We start from the raw sequence: 9,260 nt of genomic DNA, 5'->3' as shown, positions 1-9,260 counted from the left end.
CCCTTCACACTTATCATTCTCAATCCATGCGTTCTGGTGGAACTGGCCTTAACCCCTGCTCTGCAGGTGGACACATAACCAGGCCTAGCCAATGGCAATTACTTCAGGCATAGTGATTGCATCAGGATGGTCACATGACTGAAGATGAACCAATCAAATCCTTTAAGGAACTTGTCACTCTTGAAATTGCAGGTACCAAGGATGATGTAAACCTGAAGCTGCTGGTGGCCATCTCTGCCACATGTGGAAAGAGCCTTCTTGACAATGAATGGAGCTCTCACAGAGGATGCAGTATTAAGAAATGGAAAAATAAATTCTCCTGACCCTGTAAATTAAAGCACGGATCAAACCATGCCTAAAGTCACCTCAACCTCTGAATGTGAAAGCCATCAACAGGAAAGAATTCTACAGAGTAGATCCCTATTATGAAGAGAAACAGAACATTCACCTTCATAAAATGTAAACACTATATTTGATTGGGCGTTATGGGACGAGGCAGATATAAGAGTAAGAAGTTTCAAGCCATGCCCTGAGCTGGCCTGAGGGGCCCCATAAAAGTTCCTTTGGAGTCATGATAGAAATAAGAAAGCTGGGCTAAGAATAGTTCTGAATTTATTTTCCGTACTGGGCTTCAAAATAAGGCTTCTGAAGAAAGGATGTCTCTGTTGCTAACAAAAGCAAAAACAAAAATTTTTGGAAATCATTGACACAACACTCATGTTAGTTCTCCCAGAAACCCAACTTCTACTTTCTAAATCCTGTTTTGCATCATATTTTGGCCATATTTACACCCCCAACTACACAATAATTTAATTGCCCTTCATACTTTTTTTTTTTTCTCTCTTGTAGTCACTTGGGGGTGATAAATCAGGCGTCTCCTCCACATGCTCCTCTCTCCTTTCTCATAGGTGTCAGCCAATTCAGATATACAATAAAATTCAAATTCAGCAAATACTTATTTGCTCTACAAGGTAGTACGATGTGCTATATTTTGTAACATTCATTAAATCTTTCAACTCCCTGAGAGGTAGGTAGCTATTGATATTTAAGTCTGACGAATGCGGTGAAGTGATGATCTCAAAGGTCACAAGGCAAATTGTTGACAGAGCTAGAAATACAACCTGGACCACAGTCAGGTATATATGAAGAGCCCAAACAGATAGCCTTGGATTTAAATCCTGATTTGTTACTACTAATTTTTGGAACTTGAGCAAATGATTCAGCCTCCTTGAGCCTCAGTTTTCTATCCATAAAATGAATATCTTCTACTTCATAATGACATATGTGGATTATATTAAATAATGTACTGAACACATTAGCACAAAGTTTCCTCAGCAACTGTTAGTTTCCTTCCACTGCACCAGGAAATACCTAGGTTCCTCTATCCATAATGATTTGCACATTAAAAAGGACTCTAGTAAGATGTTAACTCCCTTTAAATACTGTTTTACATTTAGATGCTCATACACGCAGAACGTATTATGCTACAAGTCGTTAATACTTAGTCATTTCTTTATTGATATGACTCTCTTTGGCCAGGAGAGAGCAAGGGCCAGTGACTGCGGATTCTCAACACAAGGACTCATCATAGAAAAGAATCAACACAAAATTATTTTGCACTTTTATCCGACAATGATGAAGAGGGGAGGACCCACAGACTTTCAGTAAATTGTGACCTCTTTTCAGCCATCTGAATCTAGCTATCATTCACTAAATCCGCAATTGTATATTCAGGCCTAATCTACGCCATACAGTGTCCTAGGGGCTGGAGATACAGTGTGAACAAGACAATCCAAGTGTGTGGGAAGAACCAGAAGAATATGAACAATTCCTGCATGCTACCCTGCTACCCTTCTGCCCTTTTTGGCCCTTATCCTTGGTGCTGTAGTTTAGGGTGGGGAGTAGAAACTTACGTTGTTGTACAGCTGAGCTAAGGATAATTTTACATTTTAAGGAGGTCCTATGTAGCCTGCAAAGTCTAAAATATTTACTATTGGCCCTTTACAGAAAATACTTGTGGACTCCTGGTTTAGAGTGACCTGTGTCATTCATCAAGACCGGAGTAATGGTTTAATCCTATGCCTATTAGAATATTTTTTATTAATAATTTGTTATTTATGTAAAACATTATTATTATTGACTATGATTGTTAAACAGTGTTGAAGAATAAAAAGTGACTGATAGTGGGAGGGTAGACTTTTTGTATCAGTTTTGTAAGAAAATAATTTCTTTTGTAAGTCACTTGACTATAACTTGTTTTCCTTGACTACAACCGCCACATAAAATATGGACTTTCCAGGCCTGGCACAGTGGCTCATGCCAGTAATCCTGGCACTTTGGGAAGTCGAGTGGGTGGATTGCCTAAGCTTAGGCGTTTGAGACCAGCCTGGGCAATATGGCAAAACCCCATCTCTACTAAAATACAAAAAATTAGCCAGGCGTGGCAGTGAACGCCTGTAGTCCCAGCTACTCAGGAGGCTGAGGCACGAGAATTGCTTGAACCCGGGAGGTAGAGGTTGCAGAGAACCAAGATCACGCCACTGTACTCCAGGCTAGGTGACGGAGTGAGACTCCATCTCATAAAAAGAAAAGGAAAAGAAAACAATATGGACCTCCTCTATATAACTTTTCTGGGGTTTTTCTATTTCTTTTTTCCTGTACTACTATGGAGGATTAGAAGATGACCCAGAAAAGCTATGATAAGGGGGAAGAAGAAGAGAAGTTAATTTGCCATTACTCGTGCCCTTTGGCCTTTACTACTTAAAAATTTCTAAATGTACTCTATGTTTCTTCTTTGTGCCATATTTACTAAAATAAAACAGTCCTCCTTTTATTTTTTATTTTTATTTTTTTTTGAGACGTAGTTTCCCTCGTTGCCCAGGCTGGAGGGCAATGGCGCGATCTCAGCTCACTGCAACCTCTGCCTCCCAGGTTCAAGTGATTCTCCTGCCTCAGTCTCCTGAGTAGCTGGGATAACAGGCATGTGTCACCACACCCGATTAATTTTTTGTATTTTTAGTACAGATGAGGTTTCTCCATGTTGGTCAGGCTGGTCTCGAACTCCTGACCTCAGGTGATCCACCTGTCTTGGCCTCCCAAAGTGCTGAGATTACAGGCCCAAGCCACAGCGCCTGGCCAACAGTCCTCCTTTTATTTGTCTAAATGGTTCTCAGGACTTTCCCTCATTCATGCACCCATATTATTGCCTGACTTTCCTTTCAGTAAGGATCACTGGCTAGCAGGAACTTACTCAATGGCTTGGCTTGTTGACATTCGCTCCTAAGGGTAATTCTGAGCCCAGGAGTTGCACCCTCTTCTTTCTCCTGTAAACTGCTTCCAGGTAACACAACTCTCAGTGCCCACCCTGAGCTTGTGATAGGCTGTCCTGGTATCACCCGATTATAGAGGAGTCTGTGCCAAACTAAGCTCACATTGCACATGATTTGATGAGTCTTGCAGCTCTAGCCACGAGTATCCTGGCTTGGGTATCAGCAGACTAATTCCAGCGCCTCTTCCTCTGATTTGTTGTTGCATTTGGGCCAGCTACTTAGCTTCTGAATGCCTAAATGTTCACGTCTGTAACATTAAGATAATGCCAACTTTCACTTCAGCTTCTGGGAACAGAATTACACCATATAGGAACATTGATGTTCCCATGGTAACAGTCATGTAAAGTATCTAGCATGCCACTGGAGGCAATAAATTATAAGTACGTGTAACAATTCCTAACTGACACGGTAATAAAAAATTCTTACAGGAAATCCTGGGGATATACTTTCACATTAATTTACATTCATTATTTCAAGGAGAGTTCATCATTCTGCTCCAAACCACCTAATTCTAAATTCACAGAATAAAATCAGTTAGCACACCCTGGAGCTGCTGAGTTCAAAAGCAATACAGAATGCTTCCATAACCTGTGTAAGCGGAAGGAAGAGAATGGCTTCCTGGGACTATGTATTAAAACCAGGGAGGAGTCAATGGGTATGGCTTGTCTAGGAAGAGATGGCTCCAACTTTCAACCATCTGAAGAAAACAGGAGATGTTAGGCAGTGCTACCAAAAACAAATTTGTTGTAATATTATTGTTACTATTATTTGGAGAAACTTTAAATATACAAAAAAAAAAATAATTATCATTATCCAGAAATAATCAATATTAACATTTTGGTTTATAGCCTTCTCATTTTTTTTCTATACTTATATTTTTTCAAATATTGTTTTGTAAACTGCTTTTTGATTTGTGAGCAGTTTTCCAGGTCATTAAAATTTTTCCAGAACATAATTGGCTGAATATAGCATCATGAGGATGTCACAATTTATTGACGCAATTTGCAATTATTAAACATTAGATTGTGTCCTGAATTGCCTTTTAATTAAAATCAATTCATGTATCAGTGTGAGACCTCATACTAATTTAGCTGACATATTTTAGACCTACCCATGATCCATCCATAATACTTCAATTACTTATAGCACTCTCTATCTTCCTTCCCGGCCTCTTGTTATCAGCCAGATACACCCAAAGTTTTCTTCAAAAACAAATTCCCAAAAGGAAAGGGCTCTTAATTGAATTTTGTTTTTCCATTGTCTTTGGTCCTTGTATTTGTATCTTGTGCCTAAAACACTGTTTTATTTATTTATTTATTTATTTTTATTTGAGACAGAGTCTCGCTTTGTTGCCCAGGATGGAGTGCAGTGGCGTGATCTTGGCTCACTGCAACCTCCACCTCCCAGGTTCAAGCAATTCTTATGCTTCGGCCTCCTGAGTACCTGGGATTACAGGCATGTGCCACCACACCCAGCTAATTTTTTGTATTTTCAGTAGAGACGGGGTTTTGCTATGTTGGCCAGGTGGGTCTTGAACTCCTGGGCTCAAGTGATCCACCTGCCTCGTCCTCCCAAAGTGCTGGAATTACAGGTGTGAGCCGCCATGACCAGTCTTTAGTTTTCATTCTTGATCTTATTAAAAATTTTTTTTTGTTGTTCCTGAATTCTCACTTCCTTTAACTACAATATTGATCTCTTTTACTCCAAATTCATTCTCTTTTGACAATGTTATTTTTGACTTTCTCTTTTAACAGGGATTTTGTTCCCTAACTAACCCAGCAGATCTCAAACTTTTTTAGTATCAAGATCCCTTTAAAAATTTATTGAGGATCCCAAAGAGCTTTTGTTTATGTGAGTTGTATCTATCGCTGTTAACCATATTAGAAATTAAAAGTGAGAAATTTCAAAAATGTTTAATATTTAAAGTAACCAAGCCAGGCATGGTGACTCATGCTTGTAGTCCCAGCACTTTGGGAGGCCAAGGCGGGAGGATTGCTGAGGTTAGGAGGTCGAGTTTGCAGTGAGTCACGATCGCACCACTGTACTTGAGCCTGGTCAACACAGTGAGACCCCATCTCAAAAAAAAAGTAACAGTAAGAAACTTATTACATTTAACATAAATAAACATTTTATGAAAGATAACTATATTTGGCAATGGGAACATAAATTTAGTGAGAACGCTGGCATTGTTTTACACTTTTGAAATCTTCTTAATGCCTGCCTTAAGGATTCTCCTATCTGCTCGGCATCAACACTGTTTCCATACTTTGTTTTGGTTGGCGCATATGAAGAAAATCTTGCCTCACGTAGATATGTGGTTGGAAAAAGAAGGACAGACCTGCAGACCCCATGAAAGGTCTCAGGAACTCATAGGGATAACTTGCCCACACTTTGAAAACTGCTGCTCTAAACTGTCTCTAATTACTGTATGATGTTTTTATGCTTCAGTTTCTCTTTTCATAAAAATGGGCAAACAATAGTATATCAAAGTGTTCTGAAACTTTAACATGAAAAATGCTACAGTGATAGGCAGAAATCTACACCTGTACATAAAATAGGAAAACACTTCCTTTGGGGCATGTTGAAGACATGATGCTGCCCCCAACATGATTACTAAACAAATTAGTGGCCAGGCACCATGGCTTATGCCTATAATCCCAACATTCTGGGAGGCTGAGGAGGGAGGATCACTGGAGCTCAGGAGTTCAAGACCAGCCTGGGCAACATGGTAAGATGTTGTCTCTTTAAAAACTAAAAAATAAAATTAGCCAGGCATATTGTGGACCCAGCTACTCAAGAGGCTGAGGCAGGAGAATCACTTGAGCCTGGGAGGTTAAGGCTGCAGTGAACTGTGACAGCACCACTGCACTCCAGCCTGGGCAAGAGAGCAAGATCTTGCCTCAAAACAAAAAACAAAAAACACAGTGGCTCATACCTGTAATCCCAGCACTTTGGGAGGCCAAGGCGGGAGGATCTCAAGGTCAGGAGTTTGAGACCAGTCTGGCCAATAGGATGAAACCCCATCTCTATAAAAATACAAAAATTAGCCAGGTGTGGTGGCAGGCACCTGTAGTCCCAGCTGCTTGGGAGACTGAGGCAGGAGAATTGCTTGAACCCGGGAGGCGGAGGTTGCAATGAGCTGAGATAACGCCAGTGCACTCCAGCCTGGGTGACAGAGTGAGAATCCGTCTCAAAAAACAAAACAAAACGAAACAAAACAAAAAAACAAACAACAAACCATACTGGTTTACCAACATAGTTTATAAAGCAAGTTACTCTTTGCAATAGACATTTAGGTTTCACACATAACCACTGCAACACAAAATCGGGAATTTTCCAAATAAAATTAAAACAGTTCATGTAGTTTTGGTAAAAATAATTTTTTTCAGGAGCATAAGGTATGAATTCTGGCTCAATTTCAAAATGGAGGCATATTTCTCTGAAACCTGCTGCCCAGTTATCTTGGCATTCTTTGCTGTGTAAAATGGACTCATGCTTCATTTCTTGGAAAATGTTGAATGTGTCTCGTTTTAACTTAATGAGGTCAGGGAGGAACTAATCACTAAGAGACTTTTTGTTTGTTTGTTTGTTTGTTTGACATGGAGTCTTGCTCTGTCGCCCAGGCTGGAGTGCAGTGGCACGATCTCAGCTCACTGCAAGCTCTGCCTCCCGGGTTCAAGCCATTCTCCTGCCTCAGCCTCCAGGCGCCCGCCACCACGCCCGGCTAATTTTTTGTATTTTTAGTAGAGACGGGGTTTCACTGTGTTAGCCAGGATGGTCTCGATCTCCTGACCTTGTGATCTGCCCACCTCGGTCTCCCAAAGAGCTGAGATTACAGGCGTGAGCCACTGCGCCCGGCCCACTAAGGGACATTTTTAAGTCAGAATATAAAGTTTCTCATGGTAGACCTCATAATGGATTCTGTGTACCGCAACTGATGCACTATAAGATATGATGATTGTCATATAACATTCTCTACAGTGGTTTTTATTGTGTGCACTTGGAGTTGAGGTGTAAAACTGGAATGTTTGCATCCTTCATGGTACCTATTTCACAACAGTGCACATTCTGCTTAATCGGATACAGTGACTCAGTCTGTAGAGGAGGGATTTGGGGGCAGGATGGCACAGAATCCTGTCTTTAATCCCCACCCAGAAGTCAGTAGCCTGTCCATCCTTATAAAAGCCTCTTGGTGGACTGGGTGTGGTGCTCACGCCTGTAATCCCAGCACTTTGGGAGGCCGAGGTGGGCGGATCACTTGAGGCCAGCCTGACCAACATGGTGCAACTTTGTCTCTACTAAAAATACAAAAATTAACTGGGCATCATGGCACACGCCTGTAATCCCAGCTACTTGGGAGGTTGAGGCAGGAGAATCGCTTCAACCCGGGAGGTGGAGGTTGCAGTGAGCCAATATCATGCCACTGCACTCCAGCCTGGGTGACAGAGTGAGACTCTGTCTCAAAAAAAAAAAAAAAAAAAAAAACGTCATGCTGGTGACTCTTGTCTTTTTAGGGCCAAAGGTATTTTTCTTCCATCTGCCCCAGATCCGGATTGTATCTCAACAAGCATCCCGTGGTGTTGAAGAGTAGTTGCAGTCTGAATTTCAGAGAGACTGAGTTGTGTTTGCATTTGGAAAATGGAGATGATGGTCAATAGGGATGGATGAGGACAAAATGAGAATGGATATGAAAGTGCTTTGAAAACACTTTATGCTTCATGTAAGTTAAAGAATTGTTTTTATTTTTATGCCTAAACCCTCCTTATTGTGAGGTATTGCAAAAAACAGGGACGCACCAGGCCTGGAGGTTTTTTGTTTTGTTGTTTTGTTTTTCATTTGCTTCTATCAGGCTAGGGAAAAGAACATGCTGGATCCTTCACAGATCTTCTTATGCTAATCTCTCTGTGGAGTTCTTGGTGTTGACATTGGCTATAAAGCCAGTTGTTGATCCTCACCCCTTCTTTTGTCATAAATGAAAAGTACAATCTGGTACTGAACATTTTTATCTCCCTGTATAATCTGATGACTTGTTCTGCCAGGAAAAATTGATTGCAGCATTCATTATCAATGACTTTATTTTTCAAGTTTTTATACTTTTTGATATCTAAAAGTAGCTAATAAAATCACCGAAGATACACTTGATGAGAATATATCAAACACTTTAGCATGCACATCCAACATTTTAAAAATCCTCTGTTAATTATTTTTTCAGTTTATAGTAATCAGGAGCTTGGCATTGAAATGATCTCTGAACTTAGAAATTGGTTCTTGAGTGAAACCTCAACTTCTTTGTGTTTAATTAGATTTCAGTTGCTCCACTTAAAAAAGGTCACCTAAATTTGGAAAAGACAACCAATTCTAGTTGTGACAATCTAATGCTTGCTGAATTTTCTTAGAAAGGTTAAAGTCCTTTTTTCCATTCACGTGGTAGCATTTATCCAGAATTTTTTTTTTTTTTTTTTTTTTTTTTTTGAGACGAAGTCTCGCTCTGTCACCCAGGCCGGAATGCAGTGGTGCAATCTCGGCTCACTGCAAGCTCCGCCTCCTGGGTTCATGCCGTTCTCCTGCCTCAACCTCCCGAGTAGCTGGGACTACAGACGCCCGCCACCACGCCCAGCTAATTTTATGTATTTTTGTTAGAGCCGGGGTTTCACCATGTTAGCCAGGATGGTCTCCATCTCCTGACCTAATGATCCACCCTCCTCGGCCTCCCAAAGTGTTGAGATTACCGCATGAGCCACCGCACCCAGCCGCATTTACCCATACTTTCACCACAGCGCATCAAAAAAAATCTTGAGTCCTCAAAAAAAAGGTAATTATATTTTAATGGATTAGGCTTTGATTCCTTGTCTCAGCGGCTTTATCAGCTTGCTGTGTGCAAATATTTTAGACTATGTGCACCTAGTTTTCTTTGTGGTGATAATGGAATTG

Source organism: Pongo abelii, chromosome 6 (genome assembly GCF_028885655.2).
Source record: "Pongo abelii isolate AG06213 chromosome 6, NHGRI_mPonAbe1-v2.0_pri, whole genome shotgun sequence".
NCBI classification, from domain to species: Eukaryota; Metazoa; Chordata; class Mammalia; order Primates; family Hominidae; genus Pongo; species Pongo abelii.
Note: the sequence above shows the minus strand (reverse complement) of the source record.